The sequence below is a fragment of the Manis javanica genome, chromosome 17 (genome assembly GCF_040802235.1).
Source record: "Manis javanica isolate MJ-LG chromosome 17, MJ_LKY, whole genome shotgun sequence".
NCBI classification, from domain to species: Eukaryota; Metazoa; Chordata; class Mammalia; order Pholidota; family Manidae; genus Manis; species Manis javanica.
The window spans coordinates 61942571-61961070 of NC_133172.1; the positions used below are offsets into that span (position 1 = coordinate 61942571).

Below are 18500 nucleotides of genomic sequence, written 5' to 3' on the forward strand. Positions count from 1 at the left end.
ATACCATAAAACACTCCAAACGCACAGAGACGTCACCCAGAGTGAATACCCAGATAGTCCACACTGAGATTCTGCAATATTCTGTGACTCCTGTTTTACTACTTTCCCTTTCTTTCTCCCTCTTTTCCTTCCTTCCACCCACTCATCCATCCCCCATCCAGCCTTCCCTCCACCCTGCCATCCACCCACCCATCCTCCCAGTCTGCCATCTTATTCTTTTTAGTAGATTGTTTTTTAGAATAGTTTCAGATTTAAATATTGAGCAGATACTATAGAGTTGCCATTCACTCCACACCCAGTTTCCCTTTGTTGACATCTTACATTAGCATAGTATATTTATTACAATTAATTGGCCAATACTGACATGCCATGACTACATTACTACTTACTGAAGTCTGTACTCTATGGAGATTGCCTTAGTTTTTACTGCTCCTCTTTCTGCTCCAAAGTCCCATCCAGGATCCCACATGATGTTTAACCATCAGGTCTCCTTAGGCTTCCCCTTGGCTTGACAGTTTCTCAAACTTTCCATTTTTCTGATGACCTTGACAGTCTGGGGGCATCTCAGGTGTTTTGCAGAATGTCTCTCTATCGGGATTTGTCTGCTGTTCGCACATGGTTAGACTGGGAGCCACGCTATATTTTGACCAAGGTCCTAGCTGGCTTATCAACCTTTTTGGTCAAGCAGGGACTGAAGACAGTGGCCCCATATCTGTAGCGCAGAAATGTGTGTGCCAGTGGGAAGGGCTAGAGGCATGGCCTGGGTTCAGATCCGAGCCCCGGTACCCACTATGGGGACTGTGGTCAATAATTCCCTTCCCTGAGGCTCAGTTTCCTGCTCTGTAAAACGGGCATAAATGGTCCCTCACTCAGAAGCTGCTGTGGGAGCTCAGTGTGACTCTGAGCACAGTGACACCTCAACTTCGATGGCTCCTGATGTGACAAACACCTGTGCCAGGGACAGCTGGGATAGATGTGACCCCTTCCGTTGACCAGTGGGGTTTGGGGTGCAGAGGAGTCCTGTGATGCTGGCGCAGGTGAGGACAGAGCCCACCTGGACCTGATGGGCAGAGTAAGCCCCCAGACTGGCCTGCTGGGCGTCCAGCCTCCCTCGAGCATCCTCTCTCCTCTCAGCCCACGGCTCTGCCCAGGGGCTTCCCAATGCCTAGGCCACTCCCTGTCAGGCCACATTTTCCTAATATCGAAGGGAAGAATACAGTCAATCGCAGGCCTATTTTATTATTGCAGCAAATATTTCTGTCTCTCTCTCTCTTTTTTTTGGTGCGAAAGGAGATAAGCTAGGCCAGAGGATGAGCTGGGGCCACCCAGGACATGCACCCTTCCCAGCCCCGTGGGAATCCCAGGCATGCGGTCTGCATTTCCCAACTGCAGAGAGCAGACTTCAAGGGAGGCTCCAGGCAGTCTTGTGGCTGAAGGCTGATTGCTGTAAACCCGGAGTCAGGCAGCTCGGGAACACACAGGGCTGTCCAGAGGTTTGGGGCTGGAGTGGATGTCTTTCTGGAAGAGTCTGTGCATGTGGGAGGCCTGTGATGCCATCATGGGGCGCATGTCACATCTCCTCATTTGCAAGCTGACTTCAGTTTCCAGAGAGCACAATGCCAAAACTGCGTCTCTGCAAAGGAAAGCTGACCTTGACAGGGAGGACACGGGCTGACTTGTGTCTCCCAGTTGCGAGTTCAGGGTGGAATTCTTCCTAGATAATCGACCCTGAATGTCAGGGCTGGTCGGAGGCTTCCAGGCCACCTCCTAACAGCCTCTGACATTTATAGCATTCTTCCTGCAGGGCTGGCTCTGAGCTAAGCCCTGGAGAACCTTATCTCCACGAGTCCACCATTCTCTCCATGAGCCTTTGTCATCCCCATGCGATACATGAGGAAACTGACCCAAACGTCAAGCCAGTCGCTCAAGACCTGCCAAGCAGGAAGTGGTGGAGCCCAAATCGGGCTGTCGGGCTCTGGAACCTGCCTCCTGGCATCCATGCTGTGGTCCCTAGCCTGGGGCCTGGGGGCCCCTTTGTGTGTTGTTGGGCACCCTTCTGGGAGGTCCATCCACAATGTCATGTATGTTGCGGACAAGGAGCGACAGAGTTTCAGAGGGGTCCACGCTCTGACCAAGGTGAAGACCCTTTGTGCACCTCATTTTTCAAGAAAGAGGCAAACACGCAGATTGCCACAGCCACCCAGCAAGTGAGACACGGATCTGGCCTCAGTCCCCATAGCCAGCCCTCTGCTTTCCTTTCCACCATCTGACGGGTGAATACGTTTTTCAATAATTTTTACTGAGTTTTTTATTCTGCATGAAACACACAGAGAAAAGTGCCAGGTGGCACATGTGGAGTGTAGTAAGCACACCTGTGTAATGCCCACACCCACTGGGGAGGAGACGGTGCCCGCCCCAGGAGGCCCTCCCCATCTGGACACCCACCTCTCCAAAGGCGGCCACTTTCCTGGCCCTGCTGTCGGGAGCTTCTGCCTGTTTGGAACGTCATGCGATGCACTCACACAGTGCACACTCTGTACATGTGACATGCGGCTTCTTCACGCCACACCACGGGGAGTCATATCACGGGGTCCATCTTCACGGCTATGTAGATGCCTGCTGTGAAAATCCACCTGCTGCCATGTGTGCCTCCTGCTGCAGAGGGACCGCTGGGCAGCTTCTGGTCTGGGCTGTCGGAATCCTTGTGTATGCATGTGTTTTGCCTTCCTGTGTGTGCACCTTGGGGCTAAATTGCTGAGCCACCCAGTAGGCACGATGTCCGCTTTAGAGAGCCCGCCGAGCCATGTCCTGCAGGGCGAGCCCACCCTCCCACGAACCACTGCTCACACCCTTGCCAGTGTTCAGTTCTAGCTCGGCTGGTGGGCAAGGGCACACAATATTTTAAGGTATTAAACAATAACTTCCCTGCTCTTTCATTTTTTTGTTTGAAGAGCTTTCCTTGGTCACTGTCCCTCCTGACCCCATGGTGCGCACAGAGCCGATGCCGGCCTCAGCCCGATGCTGCCAGCCCAGGGCTGTGGTGAGGGCGTCACCTGGGGGCCGTGACCCTCCTGTCAGAGGCAGGGGGCTGGCTCAGGAGCCCAGGGCCTGTGCCTGCCTCCCTTGCACCTGAGGCTCTGTCCAGGGGTCTTGAGGGGCAATCATGTGCTGACTTCAGTCCGCAAACCTGCAGGCGGGAGAGACTGGCCGCCGGGACGGCCCCCTACAGCGGGGCCCTGGGGAGTGGCTCCCAGTCCTAAGGCACTTGTACGGGTTCTGTTTCGCACTGTGCACGTCTGTCTGTAAGGACTGAGTCACGGGGCGGGTGGCTGCCTTGAGCCCAGGCTACCCAAAGCAAGTGGGGGCTTGGGTGGGGGCTGTGGGGGCCGATACCTGTCCCACACTGGGAACTGGACCAGAACTCAGCCTTACACGTGGTCCCTACCAGCCCTGGGTCCACTAAGAGAGGGAAGACGGCTTGCTTTAGGCACAACCCTCTCTCTGGGTGGCCTGGGAACCGGTGCACAGACCCCTCCCCCCAGGCCACCCACATGTGAGGGGAGGTGGGGCAAGGGCGATACTCAGGCCATGCTGCCTGGGGACGGGTACCTGCCCACAGTCACTGAGGGCCAGCCAGTGGGCCCCACCGGTGGTCCAAACCCTGGCCACTGCCCACGGCTGCCTCCCAGACTCAGCGCCTCTCTCCTCACCCCCCACGCCCCGGCCTGCCCAGATGGCAGGAAAAACATGTCCCTGGGCAGAACCAGAGGTTCCCTGCCTTGCACCCCAGACCCTCATTCCACACTTTATGACTTAGCAAGCTCTCCCTCCAGGCTGCCCTTCGCAGGTGCAGCCCCAAGGACGCCCGCTCTTGCTGGCTGCCTCTGCTCTCCTCCTTCGGGCTGCGGCGGGTCGGGCAGGCGAGTCTGAGCTTCCGTTGTCAGCAGCCTTGCCCACGAGGCAGTTGAAGAGATAAGACTTCTCCCCTCTTTGCTGTCGTGGGCGCTCGGGGTTCAAAGGCTGGGTCTTCTGTTCCTTGTCCCCCTCCTTTCTCCTCTCTTCCCCCAATGTGTGTGTGCACATGTGTGTGGTGGGGTGGGGTGGGGAGGGTCCTGGGTTCGCTTCATTTGCCCAAGATTGTAACAAATGCACATGTGGGTATAGCCACCCACACATACTGCTCAGATGTCTACTGATACATTTATGTATGTGTAGGGTGCCCATTTCATTATCACCTGAGTCGGGACACTTTTGAGAGGGAACAGGTGCCATTAATAATGGTGCCAGGACCAGGACATAACCTGAACTATCCTATCTGACCGTGTGTGACAGGCAGTGGTGTGCGGGGGACACAGCCCAGCCAGAGCTAGCAGGCCTGGGGCCTGAGCAAGGCCAGGCTGTCGTCAGCCACCCTGGCAGTGAAGCCATAGCCGTAGACAGCCCACTTCTCATCAGCTCGTGGAGGGGAGGCTCATGAGATAACGGGGCAGGATGGTCACTGAACTACGAGCATTCTTGACACAATGCAGAAATATTTCAGACTGCATCTATGATGCTGGAAATCCAAATTAAAGGCGTAAAAATAAAGTCAGCCACAAGATACAGTCTCTGCCCGACATGGATTTTTTAAATCCTGATGTTGAGACTCCTGAGTATTTCTCCTTTTTCCTATCACCCCGAGTGGAGGAACGTGGCTTTTGCACAGTGTAAACATCTGGTCATTTGGCAGGATGGGAGTCTGTCAAGCCAGCAGCTCCCTCCCTGGCATCGGGGGAAAACAATCTGCTAAGCAGCCTTGTTCCTGTCCAGCGTGTGGCTGGGGACAGTTAATCAGCCCCCAGGTATTGGGGTAGCCGTCCTCACAGGAGCACAGCCTGCTATAAGTTATTCTGGGGGTCCTTTGCAAATGTTGGTCTTTTTGGGGGCACAAAAGGGTCTCTGTGATCATTCAGTGCCCCCCCCACCCGGGTCATCCGTTTCAAATGATGAGGAGAGCTGCATTATTGTGTGTGTATTTTTATTTAATGAACCAATTCCCCCATTGCCAAAAAAAAGGATGTTTGAGCCATAGGACTTCAAATGAGGATGTCTTCACTAATCCTATTAAAATTAGTTATTCAGTCTGAGCTATTGGAAAATTCTTTCCATGCATTTTGGGTTGTGTTGTGTCTATATCTATAGCCAAGCTACTCATGTATTTTGGTGAGTATAATGTACTGCTGAAACTTCGGCACCTGCCAAAGGTAATTTTGCATGTTTAATACACATACACACACAAACAGATGAAATAGTTCTTGAGTGACATTTACATTAAAATAAGTTTTCAGAATGACGTTCCCTCTCACAGTTTGCTTTTAGCATTACAGTCTCTGTGTGAATTGAATTTTACCTTTACTAGTTATGGTTGAAAGCAAAAATCGCAAAGAAGGAATACTTCAGAGGTTCAAAAGAGACAGGAAGGGCTTTTCTGCGTTGCTCCCGGGTTACTTCAGAGTTTGGAGCAGAGCAGGTGGAGAGGGGAAGCCACTTTGCCGTGTGGAGATTCTTGCTCACTTCCGATGCGCACACGGTGGGTGCTTGAGAGAAACTGAGGGCTGTTATTTATGGGAAGCAAGTAAGTGCCTTTGATTTCTTTCTGAATCTTAAGAGAAATATGACATGGAGCCAAAAAAAACCTTGTTAGCTTTAAAATTTACATTTTTATGGAAGAAAAAAGGCATGCCTTTATAACGGGTAGATGGTGCCCTAGCTGAACGCAAACATGCCCTTTTCACCCTGGCAAACAAGTCTGAATTGTACGTAAGTATGAGGATGGTGAAGTCTTCAGAAACTTGATGGAGATCACTTTTTCCCCAAAACTTTCCTTTTTATCTCATTTAATTATTTCACTAGGGTGTGAGCATTTGTCTAAAAGAGAGACAGAGACAGAAAAAGAGAGATTTAAGAATTTTAGAAGGGAGGGTTGAGAAACACCAGCTGAACTGTCCCAAATCTTTGTAGTGTTGATTGCCTTCAAAATGCCCCTGAAAGTGCTTTCTTCCTTTTTGCAGGACGTAGGGCTCTCTTGAGCTTCCCCAGAAATCCTGAAACTCCTTTGTTTAAAACAAAAACAAAACAAAACAAAAACTTGTGGCTTTTCTCAAAATGACAAACCAAACACATAGAATCTGAAATCCCCAGAACACAACCTGGGTCATAAACCTCTGACTCAACAGTTTTTAGGTTTTAGGGAGACCCCAGTAAAACCCAAAGGATGGCAGTAAATAAATAGCCAACCGCCTCCCCAACACAGCTGCATCTCCTGAAGGCAAAGGAGGGTCCCAGCCTGCCCCACAGTTTTGGTGATACATGGGTAAACCATCCAAATGGCTGAACCGCCCAGATTTCTTTCAGATAGTCCAGATGGAGGGAAGCCGAGGGGTGTAGACAGTGGACATTCATCCCAAAGCATTTTTCAAACTGCTGCTTCAAACAGGCAGGTAAATATTCGGGATGGGCAATGGAAGAAACAAGGCGATCGGCGGTCAGCAACATAGGCAACTTGTGACATTAGAAGGATGTTGACGGTCAGGATGTCAAAAGGCCGGAGGAGAGGATTCGAAGGTGAACCTCATGCTTGTGATGGAAAACATGGCCGGGTTTGCTCTGCCGAGCCTCGGGGGGTTTACACGCGGAACGTGGAGCCCGAGCGTCTCATCCCACCTCAGTCACTGTGACGTTGGACAAGTCACTGGGCCTCATGGAGCTTCCAGCTCTGCGGCAAGAAATGGGAAATATGTCCCCGCTGTCACCCTCTCTCTGGGGACACTGTGAAGGGAAGTGGAGGAAAGGGAGAAAAGGCATTCTGCACATGTGAACGAGAGATCTGCAAGCACTCTGAATCTAGAAGGAAAGGCAGTTCTGTCCCCTGGGCAGGTCACCGCCCACAGAGCCCCAGTCCCCTGGCAGAGCACCTGGTGACAGATGGGCCCTCATCTCCAGAATCAGCACCTCCTGAAGGCCGACAGAGGTGCCCGCTTTGTCTTCTCCCCGGGCAGGAAGCAGCTCCTTCGGCATGGGCCCTGACACTGCGCTGGTGTCCAGATGTCCCCGGCTCCCCGATGGGGCCAGAGCACCCAGGCCGCTGGCATGGGGGCCCTTTGAGCAAATCTACATTTAAACCCTTCACCGAGGTGCCCTGCCTCCAGACTCACACACACACTTGCGCACACGTCTGCACCTGCTTGCACTCATGCACACACACAGCCTCCCACACGTGTGCCACCTTCACACACCGCCTTTGTGTATACACTCAGACACCCACGCATGTGCAGCCTTCGCATGCCCTTTGTGTACCTCAGACTCACACACGTGTGCATGCCTTCACAACCCTCTGTGCACACTCAGACACACACACACATGTGCACATATACACAACACATTCACTGGGAGAAACATGGGAAGATGAATTCTTAAAATCCACGTGAGTTTCAATCCCAGTGGCAGTTTGGGGCTGGGCACCAAGTGTCTTGACCTCCTTTCTGAGCCCTGGGTTCCATCCCTGGAGGGGGCCTGGGAGGGGTCCAGTCAGAACACCCCAGATTCAGGGGCTGCCAGTTCCCTCCTTTGCAGCTGCTCTCCTGTTCAAACCGACTTACCTGGGCCTCAGATGCCCCATTGGCATAATGGGGCATAAAATACTACCCCACAGGCTTGACTGCCCCCACCTTGCACCCGCCATGGCTTGTGGAGTTGTCTGGTCAATGTCTGTCTCCCCCGTAGATGCCAAGCTCTCTGTGATGGGGGGCTAGGCCCACTGCTTCCCCTCCAGGTACGGAGCCTGGCCAGAGCACACATAGGTCTGTGCCCTGGGCCTGGGCACAGCAGGCAACACTGCTGCCTGATATGATGGTTATGCGATACCACCTGTGTCTGCATGAGGGATGCTGGGAGTGAGACGGAAGTGAAAAGCACAAGCATCAGGTGTTGCTGTCGTTCCTGGTATTACTACTTGGTGAGAAGGGACGGGCATGTGGGCAGCATGCACTTCAGAGCAGCAGGGGCCCTGGCTGCCGACTTTCTGCATCCCGGGCATCTCCTCCCCATGAATTTCACACTCAGGGCTTGTTATTCAAATTCCAGCCCACCTGTTCTGAGCAAGATGCCTGAGTCAGCAGGATTTCCCCACCCTGCCTGGATGCTGGGAGGCCCTGGGTTCCTGGTTGGTACGTGTCAGCAGCTAACTTCTCAGGGCACTTAGCAAGACAGACCATGTCCCATAGTGTGGGTGTCATGGGGCCAAGGCTTCTCGTGCCCCTGCCCAGGAGGCGGGGCCAGTGGGCAAATGCCACAGTGCACGGGACTCTCGGCTTCCTTGATGAGACCACACGAGAGCCATCACCCCACAAGGCGTCAGCCCTGTATAACCAAGGGGCTATGCTGACTGTCCCCCAAATCCTTTTTATAGACATTCTAATTCCAGTGACGCGCGGGCGGCTTTCCATCAGGCTGCTGACACCAGCCGTGCGAGGTTTGGGTCCCTCGGTCACGTGGCACAGCTAGGCCGGAAGCCTGGAAGCTGGGTCTCTCCATCAACCCGAGGCTCCAGGCAGCCAGGCAGGAGGAAGACAGGAGAAACTGGAGTCAGGAGCTCGGTGACAATTACCTTGTCATGGCTGGAGCCGCAGACTTATGAATGGCCCCTCGCCTCGAGTAGAGCTGGCTGCTGGAGAGATTTTGGAGGCACCTCTGCTGAGAGGGCTGCAGCCTGGCCACAAAATAAATCACTGCCCAGCCAGCGCGGGAGAGCTGGAACCTGACCACAGCGGCCATTCATGGGTTTCTTTGTTAGTCCAGATGCCCCAAGCCTCCGTCCCCTGGGTCCCCCTCGTCACCAGTCCCTGGTGTGGATGGAGCATCGTGTCCAGCACTGAGGGCCTAGTACTGAGGCAAGGGATGAGGAACAGGGGCCTGGGGGGTCGGAGGGGCGGGAAGAGAGGTGGCCAGCACAGCCAGGACCTGAGAAGTCGTGGGGTGGGGCTCCAGGCCACTCTGCCCATTGCTGGCTCATTGGGTGACTGTGGAGCAATCCACAGATATTAGTTGAGCATCTACTATGTGCCTGGCACTGGGGCTATAGCAGCAAACAGGACAGGCTCTCTGTCTAACTGGGCAAGGGGGATGGAAGAGAACCTGTCCATGAACCGGGACATGCCAGGTCCTGGTGAGAAGAGAGGACTCTCAGAGGAGTGGCTATTCCTGCTGAGAAGGAGCCGGCCTGTGGACGTGTGGGCAAGGCCACGCCAGCAAGCAGGAATGCCCAGTGCGGAGTGGAGGTGAGCTCGAGGCACCTGTGAGTGGACAGGGCGCTGGTGAGGCCAGAGCTGTGAGAGAACAGGAGGCTTAGTCACGGCCGGTGAGCGGAGGGCGTGGGGCCTGTGGCTCAGGGAAATGGCCCGAATTTCGTATCTGTGAATGACCAGCTTTTTCACACCAAGTGATGACCTCCCAAGCAATGCAGTTTCACATTTATTAATTCTCATTGTATTAGAGGTCCTAGAAAAACATAAAGTGTTCTAACATATAAGTCTCTCTGGCTGCTGCACGGGGTGGAGGAAGGGGTAGGTGGTGGCCAGCTGGAACCCTGAGCTGCCAGGTGCCTCCCCCAGGGCACCACAGACTCCTGAGTCCTTGGCCAACAACCCCACATCCCACCGTGGTGTTTCCAACACAACACCCTAATTTTAAGACATTTCCAAAACCGAACATCCCTGTCATTGACTATTCACCTTCATGAGCCAAGCACTGATCTTAATGTTGGAGGCACTGACTCTGATTGCCTTCGTCCATGGAGCTTGAGGTCGAGAACCAGTACCTTCTGAGCCTGTAGGAACCACTGAGCCGGGGCCTTACACTTTGGGGTTTATCCCTTTGGGAAACTGGACAATATTTTTTCACTTTTTCATCTGGATCGTCTCACAGTCCACGGGGTCGCTAACAGACTCCTTTGAAAATGATATTTTTTGGGGTAAAGTAAAAGTTTTGGAAAGAGATAGAGGGGATGGTTGCACAGTATTAGGAAAGTAATGCACGCCACTGAACTGTGTACTTAAAAATGCCTCAAATTGCCAATGTCACATGCTTTTTACCACAATATTTAAAAAATATTAACAATGTAATACACCAAAACTCATTGAACACTTTAGATGGTTAAATTATCTATCTAAATTTATATCTTGATAAAGCTGTTTAAAAAATAAACAAGAATAAGGCTTTAAAAGGATATCTTTTAATAATATAGCCCAGACAGTAAGACAAAATTCTACCACTCACAGACATTTCGGGAATGAATGCCATGCTCTTAACTCATTTTTGTTTCTATTCACCAAGCCTTTGCTCAATAGAAAATCACAGGTACACCAGAGAAAGGGCCGGACTCAGAGTCTTGCCAGAGAAACTTCTGGCCAATTGATTCACAATCAATTTCATCACTACCGACATGCAAGAAAGTTAGACAGGTCCTAGAAATCAACTGGTCTCAGGAGTAACTCAATACCCCACTGACTCAGACGCTGTGCTGGCTCCTCTCAGTTATTATGATTTGATTTTTGGAATAATCCCGGAGCTTCTCAGTGCCTCCGTGAAGGTGAGAATCCTCAGAGCACACACCTTCAGTCCAGCAGAGAAACGATCCAGTCTGCCCATTAAATGCTAGTATCCACACGGGCTGTCTTCAGCCAAAAACTTCAAGAAATCAAGCCTGGATCCTAACAAAGGTGAATTGTACAAAAATCAGAATGTGCCCTGGGTGGGATCGACTTTGACACCAGGGGAGGAAGCGGAGACGAGAAAGGGCCAGGGTCAGTTCCCCCAAAAGGAGCCATGTGGTCTCGGGGTTGTTTTCAATTAACTTGAGGAGCCATTGTTTTTCCTTCTGTGGGTCTGTGTGAAGGTAGAGTTGCCCTGGCAACTGGCATTTCATGTAATTGGCACTGATGGTCACCAAACCCACAGGGCTGAGATCGGCACCCCAAGGGCTGCTGATTTAGGTGAAATCGACCAGCTTGGATGTGACCACAAACCCAGCTGACACGCCAATGCCCCAGAATGGGTTGGTTCGCTGCTCAGACAGAATAGAGGCTGCACTGTGCTCCAAATCAGGATCCGACCCAAACCTGATCCGGGCGCCCCACTGCTGGCGAGCGTGCTGGGAGAGAGGGGAAATGGCCCAAAGGACAATGCATGCACTGAAACCAGAGGAACACTCAGGAGCGGCACTGAGCCTGGCGCATGCTCTCTGCACGTGCCTGCTTGGACACCCGACGCCGGCGAGGCTTAGGGGCGCCTGACTCCTAGCTGGCACACGAGGAGCGCCGACTGTCAGCAGTAACACCAGCGTGAGAGGATCTGATGCTAGAGATGCTGTTAGTTTGACCCACGTCTCGTTTCTCCCCAGCATTTGGGGAAAAGCAATCTGCCCTATGGCCCTGAATGTCCACAGCCGCCTGCAGACAGACGGCTGCTATGCAAACTTCATTTCCGTGAGATCCTTGGTTCCAAGATTCCATGGAACTCTGAGGACAGAGGCCTGATTCAGCCTTTGGGGTCAGGGGAGGCTTCTTGGAGGAGGTGGCACAGCTGCAGAATCTTGAGAGGTGTGGGGACCCTCCCAGACCAGCAGGGAGAATTCCAGCCACAAGAAGCAGGTGTGCAAAGGCACAGAGGTGGGAGCCTCCTGGGAATCCCCAGGTCCCCCGGGGTGGTGTCCACACAAGCGGGCAGGGAGGCTGAGGAGGTGAGAATGGGGAGCTGGAGAAAGAGCTGGGGCCAGGCCTGGGGATGGGACTCCATCCTGCAGGCAGTGGGGCCCTGGCAGTGCTGTAATAGGCCTGTGGCAGGCATGACCAGGTGGGTGTCAGAAATGTGGGTCTCCTGGCCTCTGGGAGGTGATTGACAGGGAACAAAGCAGCCAGGTCGGAAGTTGTGACAATAAACCAGGCAACAGACAGTGCAGGTCTGAGGCAGGTGTGGTGGACACGCACAGCAGGGGCTGGGGGCGGATTGAGGCCATTCCCTCCGTGGCCCCTGCAGACCGTCGCCTTGGCCCTGGTGAACCTGTGATGAGCACCCCAGGGCTCCTGGCCTCTGCTTCCCGAGGCTCGGCCCGTGGAAAGCCATGGGAGGCTGGGGCGGGGGACATGGCATCGGAGCTGTGCTCTCTTCTTCCTGGGGTCCCTCCCCGAGGGCAGCTCTGGCTGGCACGTCCCTCAGTCCAGGGCCACTGCTCCTGTCACACAGTCACTTTTACAGACTCTCCTGAGCCCTGCCATCTCTTTCCCCTGGTGCGCAGGACCCAGGGGTGGCATCCCCTCCATGCCCCATCCCTGCTCTCCAGTGACCTCACCCCTGCACCCCAATCCCACCTACACACAAAATCCCTTTGCAAACAGATCCTCCCAGAATTATAATTTGAGGGGCCCATCTTCTTCCTACTGGGACCCTGGCTGAGACACAAGCTGCGTGCATTTCTCTGAAGCCTTGAGGAGCTTCGCAGGTATTTGCTGTTTCTAGACGTGTGTGCCAGGCACAGTGCAGGGAACAATGCAGGTGGTTCCCCGTCCCCACAGGGAAGTTGTGACAATAAAGCAGGCAAGAGACAGTGAAGGTTTGAGGCACCGCACAGTCCAGGGCAGCATCTTGGGGCCTTGGTAAATATACAGATTCCTGGGCCCAGCCTGGGCCTAGTGAATCAGAACCTGTGGGGCAGGGGCCCCGGAGTCTGAAATCCTAATGATTCTCAGGGGTTCCTGAGCCCAGGGCAGGTTGGCCCCCGCTACGGGCGGAAGACTGTGCTCAGAGCTGCCCGGGCTAGTGCTTCCGGCTCCCCACACCACCTCCAGAGGAGCAGAACGGTGTCCCATCAGGCATGCGCACAATGGCATCATGGGCTGGGTCCTCCTAATGGCCAGCACACACGTGGCCCACCAGTACCCAGGCCATCTGTGCCAGTGGTTAAAGACTTGGAAAATCACCCCTGAATTCTTAAGCAAGGAGCTAGCCGATGTGCTCATTCTTCTCCATGTAGTTTCTGGCTGCTTGTATCCACCGTCTCCGAAGATCGTGCAACACAGAATGACAATAGTTATTATTTACAAACCAGGGATTTGCTTTGCATACGCTTACAGTACTCCCCCTCCCCACCCCTCTCTCTCTCTCTCTCTCTAATATATTAGCAGGAGCAAGTCCTACTTTATAGAAATCCATGCTAATTTTTTACAAAGAGGAGTTGGTAGCAATCAGTCATTTTATTCGAAAGTCACATGTATTCCTTGACTGGCACCCTGGCAAATTTACAGTGTATTCAGTGAACAACGTGAAAGGTATGGTGGGTGGCTTGAGAAGGATTTGTTGTGTTGCAATGAGGCAGTGGATCCGCTCCCTGGGCACCCTCCTAGGGCTCCCCGGAAGGGCCTGACTGTCTGTCCAGGGGCTCCCCACCTGTCCAAGGAGTACCAGGCGCCCACCACATGCAGTGCTGGGCGGAGGGCTTCGGCGGAGAGGAGGTTCCGTGTCAGACCACTGCACCCTCCCCCATTCCATGCATTTTTCTTTCTCTCCCTAGGTTTTGAGATGTCTAAAAAAGACAAAATAAAGATGTACAGGTCCTTTCTTTAGCTTGCTTGCTGAAGGTGGCATTCAATGAATTGCTATAGGTAAAATGTCACCGTCACTGGCCAGGAATTCCATTGCACAAAATAAAAGCCCTCATTTGCTTTCCCTTTGGATTGGATTTCCAAACGGGTCAAACATTTACAGAAATGGCCCAAACTGTACAAATAAACCGTAGGCCTCCTGGAGAAGGCAGTTTACATTATTCTGGGTCAGATGAATATGCAGCCGCGGCACCGGCCCTTTGAAAACCTCTTTGCATCGTGTACATAAGCTCTGTGCCCCGTCTGGGATCCCTCAATCCCATCAAAAGCTCCAGGAAAGGTATTGCAAACCTCTAAATCCAAAGACCCATTCACACTCCAGCTGGGTAGCCGTCCCTCACCAGGTCAAATGAATGGGGACTTTGGCCCAGGAGGCCCAGGAGGCGCTCACGGCTGTGGCCCCCCCACCTTCTGTTCCCCACTGGTCCTGGGCAGCCGTCACTCCTCACCAGGTGGGGAAGAGTACGACACAGGTCTCAGCACCTTGTATCCCACAAACGTTACATGGAGCCCCACACCTAGCTGGCCTCCACCTGTTTTCTAATGAACACCTCTGATTCATAGATGGGGAAACTGAGGCTCTGAATGGTGTGAGTGGCTTGTGGGGGCAGCAGTGGGCCTGTGCCCGACCCTCAGATCAGTGCTGGCTCTGGTTGCTAGACTATCATGCATCAGCTCCAAACTTACCTGCTGGGGATGAACTGCGGGCTGTGTGTGTCAATCAGGGTGGACACCAAGGAGGCAGGTGTCCTTGTAAGAGGAGGGAGATTTGGACCCAGGCACACGCAGAGGGAGGAGGTCGTGTGAGGATGGGGCAGAGATGGAGGGAGGCAGCCATGAGCCAAGGGCGCCCGAGGCCTGCAAGACCTACAAGAGGAGGCAGGGCCCTTGGGAGGCACACCCACACCTGGCTTTTGGACTTCTGACTCCAGGAGATGAGAGGAGACACGTCTGTCATTTAAGCGTCCAGTGTGTGTGACGCTTTGTCCGACCCCCGGGACGCTGCCCCACGCGCTCTGCTCTCTGCACTGGGAAGCAGGGCTGGGCTCTGCAATCTGCCCCAGAGCCTGGAGATTGAGGGCGAGGCTGCGGTGGGGACCAAGCCAGAGTCGCTCCTTGCCATGCACTCCCGCCCCTGTCGGCCTCCCATGGTGCTTGCCTCCAGCAGGGCTGGCTGGATCTGCTGGCCACGTTTGTTCCCCACCGTGGCTGGGCCAGTCTTGGGACACCCTTCCAGACCGCAGCTTTGTCCCCTTGGGTCCATGCTCCCCAGAACCCCCCTCCAAGCTCCCACCTCTTCCCTTTGTGCCTCCACCAGACAGGTGAGACATCTGCTCCTGCTGGACTGCCCTCCTTGACTGGATCCCAGGTGCCTGTTGGCCTTTCCAGTCCTCCAGGACCTGGTTTAAAAACTCTCTCTGTTAAGTTCTCTGTGTTAAAGTAACAGGTGCGTTTAGCAGGTATGGGATTTCAATTTGGGAAGATGAGAAAGTTCTGGAGATGGGTTGTGATGATGCTTACCCCAAATGGGGATGTACCTCATGCCACTGAATTGTAACCTTAAAAATGCTTAAAATTGTATATTTTACATTAAGTATATTTAATCTCACATGCACACTGTTGTGGTTCCTGTTTTCTCGGCTGATGCACATTTTTTAAATGGTGATGATGAGATACACATTATTTAGGATGATGATAGGGCTATTGCTTGTGGAGATGCACCCTGTGCTAATCTGTACTAAGTTAGTTTTCCTATTATTGAGTGTTTACTGTGTCCTTTCTAGAGATGGAGAAGCTGAGGCCCAAAGAGGTTTTTAAATTGCTTGTCAGCAGAGCAGCAAACAGCCGCAGTGAGATTTGGTAGGTCGACCCTTTGACTATTTTAATTGTTTATAAATATCATTATCATTTACATTTATTATAATGACCCTCTTTGTTCTAATGTCCACTTGATCTGATATTAATACAGTTGCTCCTTTTTAAATTAACATTTAAACCAGTGTATGTGGAGTGAGTTTTGTACAGACTGCACACTGCCCCTTTGTGTTTTCTATTGTGCAGCCGCCCATTTTCCCGGTACCTGTTGTGGGAGAAACAAGCTTCTCCTGGGGCCTGTTTCTGCCTTGGCCCGTTGATGGTTCTGGACTCCGGGCTGCCCCAGCGTGCCGTCCAGGGTATTTGGGAGGCAACAGGGACACAGGGAGCTCACTGCCGAGTGGTCCCTGCAGGCCGTCCTGGGTCGTCATCTCTGCAGGCCTGCTGTGTTGTCTTTGGGGTTTTTGGTCGCAGCAGGGAGGGCCTAGAGGGAGAGCTCCTCCATCTTGCCAGGAACCAGGAACCAAAGGGAAATCTGAACCAAGTCTGTCTACTTCCAGAATCTCTGCTTTCCACCTTGTCCCTCCACAAGTGGCCTCTGTCACCCAGGCTGCAGGGACATTTCTCTCTTGGTGCCAAATTCACAGCCCCACTTGGGACTCTCCCGAGTAAGTCACCCAGCCTTCCCCACAAGCTCTCCCTTGCTGACCAGGGTTGAGGAGACTCACTGGGTCTCCAGGGCATCCCTTGAGGGTGATCTTCTGGGGCCAGGAGGAGGCAGGAAAGATGTAAAGAGCCGAGCGTCAAGGTCACTGCCTGGCTGATGGCTATTTGGTAAGAAGCTACAGAAACAGACCATAACAGGGACAATTCACCTCTTTCTACCCAGTTTTTTAATGCACCAGGTGTGAGTTCTCCATGGAAGTTGAGTACTATCTCAATCAATCGATCGGTGAGGACCCCTAAAAATAAATATCGTCTTCCCATCTCCCTGTCTGTAATTTGGACCCAATAACAGCAAGTAGGTCCCAGCATGGTGGGAGCTGGATGGGTCACATGTACGGGTTAACGAGCACAGTGCCTGCCCACCAGTGAGGCCCATGCCACCCCAACAACCGCCTTTGTGATCACCAATTGTTGCCTTCGCCCTTTATGGCACATGCCTCCCTCCTGGTCCCCCAGCGATGCTGTCACAGAATAAAACTTTTCAAATAACCTAGGGTCCTCATATGTCTTCTTTCAGTGAAATCCCTGGTACTTCAAATTCATTTTTCTGCATTCAGTTTGGGAAAAGGAGCCGAATTTGGAAAGTCCCACTGAAGAGCCCCGAAACTGGAAGTAATAAAATCCCAGGCCATGACATCAGGATGCAGCAGCGATATTTACAGAGAGGATGTTTCTTCCAGTAACCGAGGCCTCCCGGTCATCAACAATAGAGGCCACAGGAGGTAAAATTGTAGAAATCTGGAAACCAACACTTCTTTTTCTCCTAGTTAGTGTTTGCAGTTGGGCTTAAGAGATTGGGGCAGCCACAGAAATATTCTGAGCATCTTTTAGCTCAGCCCAAAGGCAGCTGTGGGCTTAGTCTGAGGACCGGCTGGTATGAGAAGGAAGGGATAATGCCTGAACTGAACCAAAACGTTGGGGATTTTTAAGGATGAAATTGTGCATCTCCAGATTATATGGTTTCCCTGAGGACCCCTCCCCAAGGAGAATGCTGGCTCCACCCCTTTCAGTAATCATGTACAAAGAGAAATAAATGCTTGCCTAGTCACGCTCCTCATCCACCTCTGCCTTTTGCAAATCATCGTCTCCCATCCTGACCACGTCTTGGACATCTCGCTGCTCTTGGAGACCATCCCTGGGTTTCCTCTACCAGCTGTAGGGGCTCTAATCCTGGTTCCACTGTCCCCCTGTTCTTCCCATCTCCCTCTAAGGAGCCTTCCAACCTCCTGGCCTCCCAGTGACCTGACCTCCCCAGTTCTGACACCCCTCACTCTTGCTCAAGTTAGAGTTGGGCAATGGACCTTTGATCTATGCGTCTCTGTTATATAAGCCGAACCTTCTTCCTAAATGATGCAAATGAGAATCTGTATCTTTCTTGCAAAAGCAGTGAGACCCAGACTGGAAATGGCGAGGTGTGGCCCAGGCTGGTGGGGCAATAGTTGGCACCATGGAATTCCAGGGCCCCCAAGCTTGGCATGGTAATAGTCACCACCCTGCCCCAAAAGGCAAAGAGACTGGAAGAAGGGTCATCAGCACTGGGGGGCCCCACAGCTCTCACCTCCTGCCTGGCGAAGGCGGAAGGCCCTGGAATTGGCTGAGGCTCAGGGGAACAGAGGCTCACATGGGGTTGGGTCAAGTCATAAAGAATGAAAGACGATTTCTTGTGCAGCTAAGGTTTGCACTAAGAAGGCAGGGCTTGGTGACCATGTCCCCCCGGCCCCCTACTCCTACAGCAACCCCGGCTGCCCAATCCATTCAGGGGGTATCCCATATCACCCCCCTTCCATTCTCTTCTTCCACAGCTCCTCCTGCATCCTCAGGAGGAGATTCCAGAGTCGAAAAAATTGTCACCTCAATGGGACCTTCATTTTTCAAAGGAAGAACCTGAAGGCAAGGAGGGTCTGAACTTGAAAACTGGACCAAGCTCCAGGCCCTGGGCTCCTGCTCAGGGCTTTACCTGTGATTTGACTGACGTAATATTGCCTGGTAATCAACCCACATCTCAATAAACTACTCACATTTAATGAATGTATTTAGAGACTCAATACCACTACAATAAACAGAAAACCAGTGCCCCTAAAAATAAATAGAATGCAAACAAAACTGAATTCTCCCTGGATATTGCCTCCGACCCGAGCTCGGTCACTTTGTGCAAAGGGGGACTGTAAGGAACTCACCCTGGACTTAAACACACATATGAAATAGAAAGTCTTTCTGCTTGAGCCAATAAACCTTGTGCCCTTTACCACCTAAAGGCACCTTGGGCTC

At 52.6% G+C, this 18500-nt stretch overlaps 1 long non-coding RNA gene across 1 annotated transcript in view; it reads left to right on the plus strand.

Moving 5' to 3' along the window:
• Window positions 1-18295, plus strand: part of LOC140847164 (uncharacterized) — a 136570-nt gene extending 118275 nt beyond the window's left edge. The window contains exons 2-4 of the long non-coding RNA XR_012126852.1: window positions 15476-15551; window positions 16750-16954; window positions 18035-18295. This is a non-coding gene — a long non-coding RNA (uncharacterized lncRNA). The remainder of the gene's footprint in view (window positions 1-15475; window positions 15552-16749; window positions 16955-18034) is intronic.
• The last annotated feature ends 205 nt before the right edge of the window (window positions 18296-18500 follow it).